Source organism: Meles meles, chromosome 9, assembly GCF_922984935.1.
Source record: "Meles meles chromosome 9, mMelMel3.1 paternal haplotype, whole genome shotgun sequence".
In the NCBI taxonomy this organism is placed as follows: Eukaryota; Metazoa; Chordata; class Mammalia; order Carnivora; family Mustelidae; genus Meles; species Meles meles.
This window is the reverse complement of record NC_060074.1, coordinates 107,281,921-107,300,861: the sequence shown is the minus strand read 5'-3', so window position 1 is coordinate 107,300,861 and position 18,941 is coordinate 107,281,921.

Sequence of the window (18,941 nt, the reverse complement as noted above, 5' to 3'; positions counted from 1 at the left end):
CTGGGCGTTCCCTCTCTTGGGAAAGAAAACCCTTCCACAGTTTTGATATACAGGCTGCAGGGGCCAAGTGCAAAGACTGAACAGAGAGGCAGAGAGTGCAGCGAACTCTTTTACCAAGGAGTATGGCCTTTGGAAACCCTCTGGGGCAGACCTCTGGGTCTCTGCACTGAGAAAAAATGTAGGGGATTAAAGCAGGACTTTTCACATTCCAAGCATTCCTTTCTTAAGTAAACTTAGAAAATGCTGGGATAGTCAAAGTTCTGTGTTTTTTTTTTTAATTTCCTATAGAATAATATATTTTATAAATCCATCAGATGAAAATATGGCATTCATTGCTTTCAAGTTTATTTGACCACAATAACTAACTTCAGAAATCTGTTTGGGAAACACTGAACTAGGACATTGCCCAAGAGCAGCTACAAGACTCATATCTTGCCCCCCTCACTGGTCCAATCTGGAACTCACTCACGCATCTAGATAGTTATCTATGGAGGTTATCTACTGCGGTAATTGATGGAGGCTTCTACTATGGTTAAACCATGCATTGTTCTATTACACTCTACCATGGGTAAATCTCTATATCCTGGCTTGAGCTACAGGCTTCTACTTACCACTTCTACTGGTTTCAGATCATCACTAGAAATAGATTGGCCAATCCTACTCCATATTGCTGGAATCCCACTTCTGTTCCTAATTCTTACAAAATATCCTTTCAATGGAACTCACTTCTGTTTGCTCTCTGGATGTATTTTCCACCAGGGGTCCCCATTCCCAGCTTTTATAGAATATCCTTCCATAGTGTGCGTACTCTTCTTGTGCTGAGTCCCCTAGAATTGACCCTCCTCATAAATCAAATGATTGTGAATCCCAACCAGACTTACTACCTATCTCTGAATAACACTGCTTATAAAACCACTGACCATCCACTTTGGAGTCGGCCCTTCAGTGAAAACAGAAATTTCCCAGTCTGGCTTTATTCTCCTTCACCTCCATCGCCTACCATGTTGTCAAAAGCTATCCTGCTTTAAAGCTAAAACACCCTGAACAAACAGAAGAGAAAAAAGAGGAACAAATAATTACTAACATTGTAGCAGTGTTACTGCAAACAAACAAATGTAGTTTGTTTTCAAAATGCAACCTGCTTAACAAATTACTGCAACATTTGTTTTTATACATTTGTTGACTCTCATTTATTTTATTCCTTCCATATTATTGTCAATGGGTGGCCAGTTTCCACAGGGGGTGATGACAACCCCATTGTCTTCACATTGGCATTGCCTGTTCATTAGATGAGTGTCACTTTCCTTGGAGCTTCCATAGTAGCTGACTTTGCTCTCTTCAGTCGCAGGTGGTGATCTTCCTGTCTTATCTTCCCTGTTGAAAGCTCTTTATACTCCTTATTCATCAGATTTCTTTAAGTAGGCTTCAGATAAGCTTCAAGGCCACATTTTGGGCATCTGATAAAAATGTCCTCAAGGGCTTGCTTTTAGTTAAATTCCTGTTAAGTCTAATAAATATTGAGATTACTGCAAGAGTGTTGGTTTCCTTGGCCACAGGTAATTTAAAATTCACAGACACACCCTTCTACATACTCAGATACACAGTTTCTCATTACAGGTGTCCTGCTTGCTCAAGTGTATTTGTTTTCTGTTCTGAAAAATTCTCTAGGCCTAACTTGCCAACAATGACTTGTATAAGAATGCAAGACTTTGGGGCACCTGCGTGGCTCAGTTGGTTAAGCCGCTGCCTTCGGCTCAGGTCATGATCTCAGGGTCCTGGGATTGAGTCCCGCATCGGGCTCTCTGCTCAGCAGCGAGCCTGCTTCCCTCTCTCTCTCTCTGCCTGCCTCTCTGTCTACTTGTAATTTCTCTCTGTCAAATAAATAAATAAAATCTTTAAAAAAAAAAAAAAAAGAATGCAAGACTTTATCTTTGGACCCCGAATCCTGTAACATAAGCCTTTCTTAGACTATACTTTTTTGAGTTATTTTCTCAATGGCTTCCCTGGGGAACTACAATTAACATGTTGATTTATAGCAATTTAATTCAGATTAACACAGACTTACTTTTAGTATTATATAAAAAGTTTGTTCTTTACATATGCCTCTTCTCTTCTTCTTTGTTTTGTTATTGTCATACAACGTACATCTTTGCCCATCAATACAAATAATTACTTTATAGAGCTGTTTTTAAAATTGGGTAGGAAAGGAAAATGGGTTACAAACATAAAAATGCATCAGTACGGTCTTTTTAATTCACCTATCTATGTAACTAAACCAGTGTTATTTTATTTCTTCATGGGGATCCCAGTTACTATTCAGCATTCTTTCACTTCAGTTTAAAGGACCCCTTTCATATTTCCTTTAGAATATATTTCCTAGCCGCAATTTATCTCAATTTTTGTTTCCCTGAGAATGTTTTAATTTCTCATTAATGTTTGAAGGCTGTCATTGCTGGATATAGAACCTCTAGTGGAGACAGGGAAGTGAGCAGGGAGTTGGTGCTTCAATAAAGGTTCGAGGCACAGCCATATGCTCTAGCCAAGTTTTTTGTCAGAAATCTGTGCTGAAATTACTATCCCAGATTCTCATTATGGTATTGTTCCTTCTGTTTGCTACTATCTCTGGAATCCAGAGGGGAGGAAAGCTGATGACTGAAGGAGGTTTGGAAATTTGGGGGTTTCTGGTCTTAAGACCATGAGGATAGCACCAAACCCTGTCCTAAATTCCTCAGTTTCCAGTTTGGCAGCGATGGGAAAACATTGCTATGACAAGCTGTCATAACACCACACAGGACAGAATTTAATTTTTCAGTAAATCAGCCATAGTGAATATAGACAGGCCATTACATAAATCTTTAGCTTTAGAGTACATTGAAATGGCTGCCAAACCTTGAGCATGCCCAGATGTACGAGCCAGACACACGTGCTGCATGCTAAAACAAACACAGCTATTGAACTCAGTAACTAAAACACATCTCCAAAGTCTGTCAAGTAAGAAATAAATCTGTTAATCCTATGTATAAATCAAATAAGCAAGCTCATATTAGTGTAATACTGGAGAGCTTATGTGGACAATTATGTGTAGTTGATTTGTGTAAATTAGGACTAGAAGAACAGTGAGATTCAATAAATATTGGCTTAATAACGAGAATATCTATGTAGTGTTGCTTATTTAACCATTTTGACCTTTATAGCTATAGTATTCAATGAAGTAAAGTATTAAACAAGTCTTTTGACTTTTCTGTCCATCAGTGAACTGGCAACTCCATAGGGAGGGAAAATTATTCAGTGACATTATCTTCTTTAATATATGTAATAAAACGATGAAATGGGTATTATATTCTCCCTGTTTGAGGTTCAAATCATTTAAGGAATTTATCTAACTTACAGAGTTGGTTAAATGTCAGAAATCAATACCTATTGTCTTGTTCTTTCTAGGAAACCATACTGCTCCCTATGACTCTGCTTGAGTATTCTCAAAAGAACTACCCTTATATCAGCAACCTCATATTCCTTCAGAAGAGAGACCCACTTACTCTTTTCCTGAGAGGAGGAAACTGGAAAGAGATGTGGGTAATCTGACTGGGAAGAGCCTTACTGCCCTGGACACTGGTAAGGGTACACAAGATTTCTACACGTAAGACGAGTTGCATCTTGTCTTTTGGTGCTTATTTCAGAAATAAGTAGAACTGCCATGGCCCTTCAGAACTTCTGGCCTGCACTTCTGCTAGCCAGGGATCTGCACTTTCTGGCCCAGCTTCTTCACTACCCCTTATTGGGCCTCTTCTTTAGAAGCGGAGGGACAGAATGTAGACCTCAGATGCAAGTCATGCTCTCTAGCCATCTCATTTCAATAAAGCTGATATTGCTACCTTCTTTTGGCCATCAATTGTTTGAAGGTATCTTTCCAATATTCTGAACTCAAAAGAAAGATGGGTGTTAGTTGGGGGGCCTGGGTAGCTCGGTCGGTTGAGCAGCTGCCTTTGGCTCCAGCCATCCTGGGACCCAGCCCCGCATGGGGTTCCCTACTCAGTGAGGAGCCTGCCTCTCCCTCTTCCTCTGCCCCTCCCCCTGCTTGTGCTCTCTCTCTCTCAAATAAATAAAATCTTTAAAAGAAAGAAAGAAAGGAAGGAAGGAAGGAAGATGTGTGCTGGGACACGCAACTCCAGCAAACCAGAGGCCATCTTCTCAGAATCTTTGGTGCTCTAAGACCATCTAAACTTTAAAACCACAGGTGTTGATTTGTCAATACTTATAAAGAGCATTGAAAGGTTTACATTTCTGGAATCCCAGATTTCCTTTCAATTACTGATAACTAATGAATGTGTTAAAAGCACTAAGAAAAACGTCTGACATATATATGTGTGAAATGTGTGAATGGGGAAACATGGTGAAAAGTAGACCAAGACTGATTACAAAAACGTCTACCAGAACATCATGTATTGAGATAAAAACCATTGGAAATAAAGCTCTTCAGAACAAAACATTAAAAAAAAAGAACACTAGTAGGCCTTATGATTAACATCTTATCTATATAATAAAATACACAGCCAAGGATTTGCAAGTTATTAAAATATAACGATGTTAGAAAATGGACTTGATAAAATACAACCAAACAAGATTTTATATAAAATCACTTTAATTACCCCTGTGGGGAAAACATAAACATATTGGAGAAGATTCGGAGAAGTTGGAAATCTGAGTTCACGTCTCAACTCTCCCTTCCCAAAACTCTCTATGGAATGCGAATTATGAAATGGAACTCTTAGCAGACAGAGCAGCAGCAGATGGCCAGATGGGGTGTTCACGCCTTTGCTCAGGGTATTAAAAGGCCAAAACCCAGCCAATGGTCTTCCCACTAAGTCATTCACTCTGAAGAGGACTGCATTCACGTGGGGTGGAGGTAGGGAGACACATTTGCCTTACTGACACGAAGTGACAGTGTATGACAGATAGGTGTTGTGAAGAGTAGTTGCACCAGTCAAAAGATCCTAACTGTACGGAGATTGACGTGAGGGATTGCAGCTGTAGGCTACATTTTCCATACCAGCTGGTGATGGCTAATGAGTCACACTACCTCTAGAAGAGCAAGTTTGCTCTCTGTGAACTCTGTGGCTCAAACACATTTCAACTTCCTTCTTTGACAGACATGGGCTTATTTGGTTGGAAAGGTAAAAATGTGATACATCAAGAAGCAATGTGATCAGAATCAACTAGTTGGCTTCACATAACCATCTGCAGGGTCCATTTTCCACCCTTACCTACCTGGGGTAAAGTTGGAGAAATAAGATACCATGCCTGATGCTTGAATGGATTCTGCCTACATGGTTCCCATCATATTTGTATAGTTCATATTTTTTAGTTTATTTGGCATGTGAAATGATACAAATTAGTTTACTCAAAAGATCTCTGTATCTTGTCCATTGGTGAGTTCAAGCAGTCAGCAGAACTTTTGACTCAAGAATCTTTATCAGCCCTTCAAGGAGATTTGAGAGAAAAGACCTCCTCTGGTACTGATTGCATTCTTGTGGAATATCACAAGTATGAATGGGACCCATATATAGCAAATATTCATAGGGCAAAGCCATATAGAAATTTTCTACCCCTTATTTTGACATCAGGAAAAGCAGCAAAGAGCTGCACACAAAAATAATAAATGTACTTTATAGTGAGCTGTGACTTGAGTGTTTGTACCAATTAAGTAGGGAGAAACCAAAGATGGCAAAGAACACAGCTATAAATGTGATTTGTCACTTGTCAAGCTCTGAATGATGATCTAGAACTTGGCTGGCTGTTAATTTAACTATTACATACAAATATCTATCCAATCTGGCACACGAAAGACACAATAACAATTCCGGACAGCTTTGAGGCAATATCTCATAATTTTTAAAAAGTACACACATTACATTATTAGTTAACTACATTAGAGAAATTCTCAAAATATTTTCACAAGGAGAGATGTAACACATTATTTTCAGAGTTGTTGGTATCAAGAAATAATCATTAAAAATCAAAATGTCCACCAGTAGTGGAAAAATAATCAATTTGTTGCTTTGAGGTTTTTTTCTCCACTGTAGACAGATTCAGTCTCTTGTTACTCCCCCTCTTGGAAGGCAGTGTGTTATGGTAGAGGTCTTGTGGAAATCAGAGGGGCTTCATGGCACTAATTCCTTGTGTTCTTTTTAATCATGGGAAAACAAATGTTGCACAAGACTTGGGGTCTCTTTCCTAATGGGTATGTTAATTCCTTACCTTTTCCAATACTTATTTTCTAGATGGCTGAGCAGATCTTGAGAACAACCTGCCCATACCTATTTTTCAAGCTGTGTGCCCCTATATGGAATGCTTTCCTTTATTTTTCTGTGCTGTGGAAATTTGGATGCTGTACAATGTTAACCAGTCTTTAAATAATTCAAAAGCTTTTCCCCCTCCCTCCCTCATTTCTTCCCTCCCCCCTTTCCCCCTCCCTTCCTTCCTTCCCTCCTTTCTCTGTCTTTCCTCCCTCCACTCTTTCTTTCCTGCCCCCTTCCTGCCCCCCTTCCCTCCCTCCTTTCCTTCCTTCCTTCCTTCCTTCCTTCCTTCCTTCCTTCCTTCTCTCTTTCTTTCCTTCTTTCTTTCCAATTGTTACCTCTAGTACCCATTTCAGCATTTAATCCCTCTCTTCCCCATTATTACTGTGTAAGCATCCCTTGCCCTGCCTCATTATGTGTCTTTGGAAAAGTCAATATGCTTCACTAACCCTCAGTTTCTTGGTCTTTAGATAGAAGTGTTGTAAAAGATCATTCAGTTTCTAAGGGACTTTTGGCACTAATATTTTACAATTTCAGGATCCTATTACTATATAAATTGTCTTTTGAAATAGAAAGGGATATTACAATGTTACTTTCACATTCCACAGAGCTACTGCTTATCTAGAGTGGCAGGTGGGAAAGAGAGAGATAAAACTACAATCCCCTAGAAATCTATCAAAATTTCTTTGATGGAGAAGGGTGTCTTCAGTTTAAACAAGTCTATTCTAAATTGCAGTGTGAATTTAACTGGGGGATAACTGAGAAATGTACTTATGATAAACATACACGTACTGTTTGAAGAACAAATACCACAAATACGTATGTGATAGTGAAGTAATAGAAGAGATGAGTGAAGAGTCCTTCCAGGAATGACCTATTGTTAATGAGGGGCACGATGTATATCTGTTAATTCTGGATCATGACCTTTGTGCATTACAGTTCAATTTTAGAATGCTGCTGTATATTATCAATGTAAATAAGATTTCTGTTTTTAAGTGTGACTAAGTTAAAGACAAACTGTTTCTTGTTTATTAGTAGCTATATTGGGTTTGAACTCAAAGATTACTTTTGTTACCTCTTCCATTCTTCAAAACTTCTTGAAGCCTCTATGCTAGAAATGAAGAGCTTATCAAAGCAAGAGCATTTTACTCTTTTATTTTACTCTTAAACATTTTATTTATTTATTGATTGATTGATTGATTGATTTGGATGGAGGGAGAGAGCACAGGAGGGGAAGAGGGGCAAAAGGAGGGGAAAGAGAGAACCAAACTCCTCACTGTTTAAAAAGCCCAATCCAGGGCTTAATCCCAGGACCCTGAAATCACAATCTGAGCCAAACACAGAATGGAATGAGCCACCCAAGCACCACAACCAAGAGCATTTTAATATGCTTTTGACATCATTAAATTGAGTCAGATGTTAAACAGCAGATCCTAGTTGTAAAACTTATTTAAGAGTTTGCTAATCACTTAGCATTACACCCTCTAGGCCCGTCCATGTTGTTGCAAATGCTTTATTTTTCATGGATGTGTAATACTCGTGTGTGTGTGTGTGTGTGTGTGTGTGTGTGCATACCACATATTCTTTATCCATTCATTTATGGTTGGACGCAGGTTGTTTCTGTATCTTGGCTATTGTAAATCATGCTACAATAAACATACAGGTCCATATATCTTCTCAAATTAGTGTTTTCATTTTCTTTGGGTAAATACACAGTAGTGGAATTACTGGATCATATGGCAATTTTATTTTTTTCAATTTTTAAAAAATTTCCCTAACGATTAATGACATTGAGCATATGCTCAAGTATCTGTTGACCATTTGTATGTCTTTGGAGAAATTTCTATTCAGACACTCTGTCTATTTTCTAATTAGAGTATTTGGATTTTTTTGTATTCAGTTGTATAAATTCTTTATGTGTTTGGGGTAATAACTCCTTATTGGGTATATAACTTGCAAATATCTTCTTCCATTCTGTAGATTGTCTTTTTGTTCTGTTATTGCACACCTAAAACTAAAATAACACTGTATATTAATTTTATTTCAGTAAAAAGAAAGAAAAGAATTTTAAAAAAGATAAGAGATTAAAAATAAAGAAACATTTTATAAGTACTTAAAAAAAAAGTTTGTTTCTCCGAGTTCAGGCTTCAGTAAACACTGCAGATAGCCAAGCCATGAACAATTCCACTCATTTCTCCAAAAGGTAAATTAGACAGCCTCATTAATACTCTTCATATTTATGTTTTAAAAGAAGTAAGAATAAATAAAGTTGTTGGCAAGCATAAACATTTTACAGTTTATAATAAGGTACAGAAAATATGTATGTTTGCCCATAGTCAAAGACCTACTTGTTTTAAACTAGCTGAACCTTGAGGTTAAAATGGATTATCACTATCATAAAATTAACTTCTGATATCAAGAATACATCTGGATGGGTGAGTCAGCAAACTGATAGAGTAGGTTGCTCCAAGCTCCTGTTCCTCCACAAAAACATCAAAAAGTAAGCAGAAATTCCCAGAATTTACTTTATCAAAACTCTGGAAAACAATAAAATATTTATAGAAATGAATTGAAGGTTGAGTCAAGAAAAAAGCAACTTAGAGTGATAGCAAAGCTTTGTGGAGCTTTTACTTGCCTTGGTCACCCTCCTTAGCTATCAAGTTTTGAAGGTAGTACCCTGCATTCAAAGTGTAGGATTTTGGTCTCTAATTCCAGGTGGAGCTGAGCAGACCTTATTTGCAAATGATTGTATTTGTCTATTCTAACCCATCTGCTGGCTCCCTAAAGTCTAGGAGAAAAATTTAGGAAACAGTTTATTTGGGAAATAAGGGGATGCAAAGTATCAGTATAAATGCTGCTGAATTTAGAAAATCATGTTCAAAATAAAGAATACAAAAACAATAGAACTAATGAAACAAATTTTGATTCTTTGAAAATACCAACAGAATAAACTAACAATTGTCTAGAATAACTAAAAAAAAAAAAAAAAAACAGAGAAGATACAAACACAGATGTGAAAGTCAGATGTGAAAGTGGAGACATTACTACCAACCTTACAGAAATTAAAAGGATTATGAAAACATACTATAAATAATTCTATGCAAACAAATTAGATATCATAGTTCAAATGGAGAAATTCCTAGAAATATGTAAAATACCAAAACTGACTCAAGAAGAAGTAGAAACTCTGAATAGAACTATAAAAGCAATGAGATTAAATCAGTAATGAAAAGCCTCCCAAAAAAAAATCCTGGGCAAGATGACTCCTCTGGTGAATTTTAACAAATAAAGAAGAATTAAAAACAATATTTCACAAACTTAAAAAAAAATAATAAAGGCAACACTTCCTAAATCATTCCATGAGGCTACATTACCCTCATGACAAAGTCAAATAAAGATATCACAAGAAAAGAAATTACAGAACAGTATTTTTTATGAATGTAGATGCAAAAACCCTCAACAAAATACTAGCCCACTGAAGGAGCATATTACAAGCATTATATACTATAACCAAGTAATATTTATTCTTGGAATGCAAGGATGTTTCATTATATGGAAACCAATCAATGCAATGTACATTGATTATACATTAAATGAAATGAATTAATAAAGTGAAGGGAAAAAAATGGCTAATCTAAGTTTATGTAGGAAAAGCATTTTACAAAATCCAACATCCATTCATGATAAATACATTCTACAAACCTGAAAAAGAAAGGAAGTTTTAATTTAATAAAAGTTTAATAAATTAAATAATTTAATAAAATTTAATTTAATAAAAGTCATATACTATAAAACCTAAGCTAAAATCATACTTGATGGTGAAAAGCTGAAAGATTATTTCCTAAGATCAGGAACAGGACAAGAATTCTGCTTTTGTCACTTTTATTCCACACAGTTCTGAAAGTTCTACCAAAGTAACTCGCAAGGAAAGTAATAAAAATCATCCAAATAATAAAGGAAAAAATGAAATAATCTGTGCAAAAGACATAAGACTATATGTAGAAAGCTCTAATAATTTCACCAAAAATATCTGTTGGAACTAATAAACATATTCAGTAAAATAACAAAATATAAGTCAACAAGCAAAAATCAGTTGCCTAAAAAATGGCTAACAAAGAACAATCTGAAAAAGAATTTTATAAGACAATTTACAATAGCATAAAAATAACAAAATACTTAGGGATAAACTAAAGAGGTGAAAGATAAACACATGAAAATTCAAAGCACTGTAGGAAAGAATCAATTGTTTCTTGACAAGGTACCTATATTTCCCATAAAATTATGGGAATGAATAGTCACTTCAACAAATGGTGCTAGGAAAACTGGATATCAACACGCAAAAGAATAAATTTAGACCCAAACTTAAACTATATACAAAATACTATATACTAATATATAATATATATAATATATAATATAATACTATATATTAAATTTACTTGTAGTATATAGTATAATATAGCATTTAGTATTATATTATATACTAAAAATAAATTTAGACCCAAACTTATACTATATATACAAAAATAATCTCAGAAAGGATTCATGACCAAAGTAGAATAGCTAAAACCATAAAACTCTTTTTTTTTTTTTAAACCATAAAACTCTTATAAGAAAATACAGGGGTAACTCTTCATGACATTGGATTCTTAACAATAACAACAAAAGCACAAACAACAAAGGGATATATACATAAATTGAACTTAATCCAAATTAAAAATTTCCATGCATCAAAAGACATTATCAAGAAAAGGAAAGGAAAAACTACAGAACAGGATAAAATTATTTAAAAAGCATACTGCTGATAAGACTCTAGTATCCAGAATATATGAAGAAATCTTACCAGTCAACAACAAAATGATAACCCAAGTTAAATATAGGGGAAATACTTGAATAGACATTTGCCCAAAGATATGCAAACAACCAAAACACACATGAAAAAGTATTCAACCTCAATAATATTAAGGGAAATGCAAATAAAAATAACAATAAAGTACCACTTCACACACACTAGGAAGACTAAAATTAAAACAGCAGAAAATAACAAGCATTGGCAAGGATGTGCTGAAAGAGAAACTTCATATATTGCTGATAGTACTGTAAAATGGTTCAGTCAGTCACTGTGGAAAACAATTTGGCACCTCCTCAACAATTAAACATCCGATTACCATATGAACACCCAAGTACACATTTTCATACCCAAAATAACTGAAAATAGCTACTCAAACAAGCACACAGCACACATGTTTATAGCAGCACTAATTATACTAGTCAAAAGATGGAAACCACCCAAATGTCTATCAACAGACGAATGCGTAGACAAATTGTGGTATATATATATACAATGGAATAGTATTTAGACATAAAAATGAGGCTAAGTACTGATGTATGCGAAAATATGGATGAATCTCAAAAACACTATGATAAATGAAAGAAGCCAGATACGCAAAGTAACATATCATATAATTCTACTTAAATGAAATATCAAGAATAGTTAAAACCATAGAGACAGAAAACAGATTGGAAGTAGAGGCAGAGTACAGGAGGAAATGGGGAAAACTATAAATGGATAGTGGGTTCTACTTTGGCTTGATGAAAATGTTCTGGAATGACATAAAGATGGTGACTGTAGAACATTGTATGAATGTACACAACATCACTGAATCGTTCACTTTAAAATGGTTAATTTTATGTTAGTGAATTTCACCTCAATGAATTATATTTTTAAAAGGAATGATCCAGAATTTTATTTTTAAAGTATTTTTAAAATATTTTACAACAAATTTTAATATTGTTTTAATCTTGTCTAAATATTTGTTAACACAAAAACACATAATACTCTAACTTAACTAATGTACTCTTTCTTAATATGTATAATAAAACCAATTTATATTGGTATTCATTTAATTATCTGACAGTTCTCATTGGTTTTTAATTTTTATTTTTTATTTTTTTAAGATTTTATTTATTTATTTGAGAGAGAGAATGGCGAGAGAGAGAGAGAGAGAGAGTAAGCAATCTAGGGGAGGGGCAGAGGGAGAAGCAGACTCTCCTCTGAGCAGGGAGCCTGAGGCGGGGTTTGATCCTAGAACTCTGGAATCATGACAGGAGCTGAAGGCAGACACTTAACAAACTGAACCACCCAGGTGCCCAACTTTTTATTTATTTTTTATTACTATTGTAACTGTGGTAAGGACAGTTAACGTGATATATATCTTCTTAACAAAATTCTAAGTGTACAATACAGAATGTTTAACTATTGGCACAATGTTGTACAGGAGATATCCAGAGCTTCTTTATCTCTATAGCTGAAACTTTATACCTGAACTGAGATTTCCTGTTTCTCCTTCCCACTAGACCCTGGTAACCAACATTCTATTCTCTGTGGCTACAAATTCGACTATTTTAGATACATTATATGAGTGGGATAATGGAATATTTTTCCTTCTGTGACTGGCTTATTTAACTTAGCATATTGCCTCACAGTACTTCCACATTGTCACCAATAGCAATATTTCCTTCCTTCTCATGGCTGAATAATCTCATTGTGTGTGTGTATATATACACACATCTTCTTTATCCATTTGTCGATTAATGAACACTTAGGTTGTTTCCATATCTTGACTATTGTGAAATGCTACAATAAACATGGGAGTGCATTGAGATCTTGTTTTCAATTCTTTAGGGTACACACTCAGAGGTGGATTTGCTAGATCATATGGTAGTTCAATTTTTAATTTTTTGAGAAGTTGCCATACTGTTTTTTTCATTATGGTTGCACCATTTTACATTCCCACCAACACAATGTAGAAGAGTTCCAATTTCTCCATATCCTCACTAATATACCCTACTTTTTTTTAAACAGTAACACGTGTGAGGTGATATCCCATTTTGGTTTTGATTTGCATTTCCCTGATAATCAGTGATATTGAACATCTTTTCACGTACTTGTTGTCCATGTGTACCTCTAGTTTGGATAAATGTCTATTCAAGTCCTTTGTCCATTTTTAAATAAAATTACTTGGGTTTCTTGTTCATTTGTTTTGTTTTTGCTATTGAGGTGTAGCAGTTCCTTATATATTTTGAGATTAACCCCTCATCAGGTATATGGCTTTCAAATATTCTTTTCCATTCCAAAGGTTCCCTTTTCACCCTATTGATTGTTTCCTTTGCTGTGCAGAAACTTTTTAGTTTGACATAATTTTACTTACTGAACTTTGCTTTTCTGGCCTGTGCTTTGGTTTGTACCTAAAAGCTTATTGCCTGGACCAGTCATGAAACTTTCCCCTCTTTTTTCTTCTCAGTCTTTCTGGGTCTTATGTTTAAATCTTTAATCCATTGTAATTTTTTTTTTTTTTAATGGTATGGTGTAAGATAACTGTCTATTGCCATTCTTTTGCATCTGGATACCCAGTTTTCTAAGTACTATTGTTAGGGAGACAACCTCATTGTGTATCCTTAACACCCTTGTCAAAACTCAGTTGACCATCTATGTGTGGGTTTATTTTTGGACTTTGCATTCAACTGGTCTATATGCTTGTTTCTTTGTTTTTCCTGCATCATATGGTTTTAATTACTGGAGGCTTATATATATTTTGAAATCAGAAAGTGTGATGCTTACAGCTTTGTTATTTGTTTCCAGTATCCCTTGTTCAATCTAAGGACTTTCGTGATTCCATATGAATTTTAGGATGGGTTTTCTATTTCTGTGAAAGAAAAAAATGTCATTGGGATTTGATAGGATTGTTTTCAATCTAGAGATCACTTTAGATAGTATAGATATTTTTACATTATTAAGCCTTCCAATCCATGAACATGTGGTATCTTTCTTAGTATTTGTGTCTTCTTTATTTCACCAATCGTTTGTGGTTAGTATATAAGCCTTTCATCTCCTTGATTGAGTTTAACCTTAGGTATTTTTTTGAAGATTTTATTTATTTATTTGACAGACAGAGATCACAAGTAGGCAGAGAGGCAGGCAGAGAGAGAGGGAAGCAGGCTCCTCGCTGAGCAGAGAGCCCGATGTGGGGCTTGATCCCAGGACCCTGATCATGACCTGAGCTGAAAGGCAGAGGCTTAACCCACCATACAGGCACCCCGGTATTTTTTTTTTTGATGCTATTATAAATGAAATTGTTTTCTTGACTTCTTTTTTTGGATAGTCAATAGTATATAGAATCACAACTGGTTTTTTGTATGTCTACTTTATATTCTGCAACTTTACCAAATTTATTTATTTATTCTAACAGTTTTTATGTTGTCTTTAGAGTTTTCTAAATATAAGATCACCCCCAGCAAACAAAGATAATTTTACTTCTTCTTTTCCAATTTTGGTGCCTTTTATTTTCATTTCTCACCTGATCATTCTACTTAAGACTTCTAGTACTGTGTTTAATAGAAGTGGTGAGATTGGTCATCCTTGTCTTGCTCCTGATCCTAGAGGAAACGTTTTCAGTTTTTCACCATTGAATATGATGCTAGATGTGGAATTTTCAGATTTGGTCTTTATTATGGTGAGGTAACTTGCTTCTATATATTGTTTGTTGAAAGTTTTTATCATGAAAGAGTGTTGAATTTTGTGAAAAGCCTTTTCTGCATCAATTGAGGTGATCCTGTGACTTTTATAATTCATTCTGTTAGGGTAATATATCATATTAATTGATTTGCACATATTGAACTATCCTTCCATCCCAGGGACAAATCCCACATGATAATGGTATATGTTCCTTTTAATGTGCTATTGAGTTCAGTCTGCTAGTATTTTATTGAGGATTTTTGTATTTATGTTTATCAAAGATATTGGCCTACAGTTTTCTGTTTTTGTATAGTCTTATCTGCCTTTGGCATCAGGGTAATGCTGGTCTCATAAAATGAGTTTGGAAATATTCTCTCTTCTTCAATATTCTGGAAGAGTTTAAGAAATATTGATAGCAATTTTTCTTAAAACTATAGACCAAAAAGACCCACAGACATACAAATCATTCTACACAACAGCAATAGAATACACATTTTCTCAAAAACACATGGCACATTGTACAAGATAGATACCTTTTTAGTTCACAAAATTAGTGTCAATAAATTTAAGAAAGATCTCAAATAAACAACTTGATTTTATAAATCAAGAAACTAGAAAATAAATGAACTAAGCCCAAAGTTAGAAAAAGGAAGAAACTATTAATCATTTGATCAGAAATAAAGCCTAAAATAGGGAAAAAAATCAATGAAATGGAGTCAATTTTTTGAAAATATAAACAAAATTGACAAACCCTTATCTAGCCTAATGAAGAAAAAAGAAAAAAAGAAAAAAGAAAAAAGAAGACTCAGATAAAATTGTGACTGAAAGAGGAGACATTACAAATAATGTCTCTGACAAATAATGTCAGAGAAATAACAAGGATCATAAGACATAATTATGATCAATTATATACGGACAAATTGGCTTATCTAGAGAAATGGATAAATTTCTGGAAGATACAACCTACCAAGAATAAATCATGAAGAAACATATAATCTGAACAGACCAATAACAAATAAGAATATTGAGTAAGTAATCAAAAACCTCCCCAAAAAGAAAAGCCCAGGACCAAATAGTCCTACTGATGAGATCTTAATTCATTTTTAACATAAAATTAACTGCCTTTAGAATCAACTGTAATTATTTGTGCAGCATGTTACATTTGCAGTAGTAATACATATTTATACTTCAACTACATGAAAAATGTCTATGTATAAAGTATGCAGAAAAACGTTCACTTTAAGTTACAGGTAGAAATCTTCTATCTGAAAAAAATATATTTAGGCATTATCAAATCTAAGTTGATTGTATTACTTATAGCACAAATGACTTTATCGTATTTAGATTATAATCTGATCACAAAATCATCAAAATCACATTTTGTAGACAATCAGCCTTTTGAAGATTGAAGGAGAAGTCAAATACCTGATTTCAGTAAAACACCAACGCCAGTGCCAAGCTTCCGTGCATTCCTGGTGAGTGTTTATTTACCTACATTGCAAAGAAGAGTGTAGACATTCTTCTGTATGTTGTATATCTTAAACCTGAGCCAAGTGCTCTTGACTTCAAAATGATTTGAACAAAAATGTCTCTATACTATATTTTCTAAATAGATGTGTTTTTTTGGTCTCTTAGTTTGTTGATTAGTTTATTTACAGAACATTTCCCCTATACATGGAGATTGATATACTGAAGTAAAAATATCAGGAGTAAATAATATCAGAAATCCATAGGGTAAAAGCAATTTTATGAGTGGAGAACTTTTCTTTTAAATTTGAAATCACAACATTGGAGAACTTATAAAATGTATAGACTAAATGCTTTTGAAAAGATCTCTTGGATTATAAATTTTAAAAGAAATTTCAGTTAAGTGCCAAATAAAGAATTCAAATGTCCTGGAATGAATGAGTTGAGCTGGAAATTAATAATGAATGCAGGCTCAGACCATAAATCAGCCATGTTTTAGCAATGTGGTCAGGATTTCAACAAGAAAAAAAAGATAAAAGAAAAAAACAGAAAGAGAAAATAAAAACAAAACGCTTTAAATATAATAAAAGTGCACTTCAGTTTTCAAAAAGTCTTTCCCATCATCGTCTACCTCACTGTGACAACCAAAACTCTGCCCACCTATCCACAAGATGCTTTCAACCTTGCTGTGACAGCCTTTAATCAACGACATTGAAGACAAGTATATTAAAAACAAGAATATTTGCCTTTCTCCGTGCAGATTTGAAGATGAATCACAAAATTCCTGTATTATAGAGTCATTAGCAGTCAATGTGAAATAAGCTATTTGGGGCAAGTTATTAAAACAAGCATTTGTGTCAAACTCCTCAAAATTATATTTAACAACTGTGTTCAGCATAAAAAGACATATTTTTGAAGCTTCAAATACACTGAACATAAAAACCTTGGGGACAAATACCAATACCTTTGCTCATTATGATATACTTCAACCATTTATAGCCAAAATATATCTATGGACTCTGAGAAGTGGTACTAAAACAACTCTTCATCTTCTCAGATTGATGAGACTCTCAAGGACAAAACTCTTTAAAATGATTTGAAGGAAAGCATCAAATCTCATCTATTTTATCTGCAAAAGATATTTTCTTGACATTGGAGCTAAAAATTTCTGCTAAACACATGAATGAAACCCACTTCTCAGCTATAATATTAGGCGATATCAATTGAGAACTTAATGTGTGTCAGACATGAGTACCAACCATCAACCATCTGGATCCTCAAAACCTCTAAGTGTCTTACATGTACTATCTCACTTAATGCTCACACCATCTCTATGACAGAAAGACTAGTGTTATATTTTTTCATGGAAGGAAATGAAACAGGTTCGGGTGCTTGCGGGGAAACACTGGGCCTAGAAGTGGTGGAGCCAGGACTTGAACCACATTGTCTGACTATCTGATATAGATATAACTCTACCTTCTCTGTATCCACCTGTGCACCGCTGAGCTTAATTAACCACTGCTCGGTCTTCGGCAGAAAAACTTGAGGGGAGCATTTTGAAAGATTTGATTGTAGTGTCCCTCATTCTTCCACATCCGTGTTTGACACCATTATTCGCACTGGTGATGACTGTAAGGAGCACCCCAGACTTGACGATTTGAACAGCAAAGGAATCTTTGTTTGGCTACCTCATTAAAGCTCCTTCTCTCTCTCTCTCTTTCCCTCCTTCCCTCCCTCCCTTCGTTTTCTCTTACTCCCTCCCTCCCTCACCTCCTCTCTCCCTCCTTCTCTCTTCACTCTTTCTCTCCCTCTCTCTCAATCTCTCTCTCACACACACAGTCTCCTCTCACCTCCGACAACTTTTGTGACCATATCTCCTCTTACTCTGGCTGACCCTCACCCAACATACTCCAGGTTTACTGGACATCTTGCTATTCCTCAACTCACCATGCTTAATCCTACTTTAGGGCTTGTTGTGCTTGGAATACTCTTCCCTGGAAATCCCCATAAATATCTCCTCTTGACTTCTTGTAAGTCTTTGCCCAAATATTACTTCTTAAGGAAGCCAATGTTGATCTCCCTCTTTAAAATTGCAACTTCACCCCACCTAATCCTCCTACTTCCCTTAACTTCTACTGTTTTCATAGCACTTATCACCTTAGAATATATTCTACATTTAATCACCCAGCGTGCTTGTGTAGATTATCTGTCGGAATTTGCTGGAACATAAACACCATTTCAGGTTTTTTAATATGCTAGATTCATTGATACTTCCCAAATATGGTCAGTGCTCAGCACATACGTGATATTTGGTAAATATTTGTTTAATGAATATATAATTTTAGGGGAGAATGCTTTTAATAATAAGGAGGTTCATCCTTGTCTATCTGTTGCCATTATATGAACCAGGAAAGGCCCTTGTGCCTCCCTTGAGCAAATTAAATGTTTCTATAAATATTATTGTTATTTTAGAAAATTTTGAAATTCTAACTGATATTAAACGAAAGGATAATATTGATGTTCAGTAAAAAGAAATATGAATACAAGAGATTGAGAAATATTGCTGTAAGTCCTGCTTGCACAGTTTTGGCCATGTAGCAAGTCCTCAATAAATTCTGGTTGAATGAGTGCTCATTAAGTACTATGGGGTGCAGAGGAGATTAGGA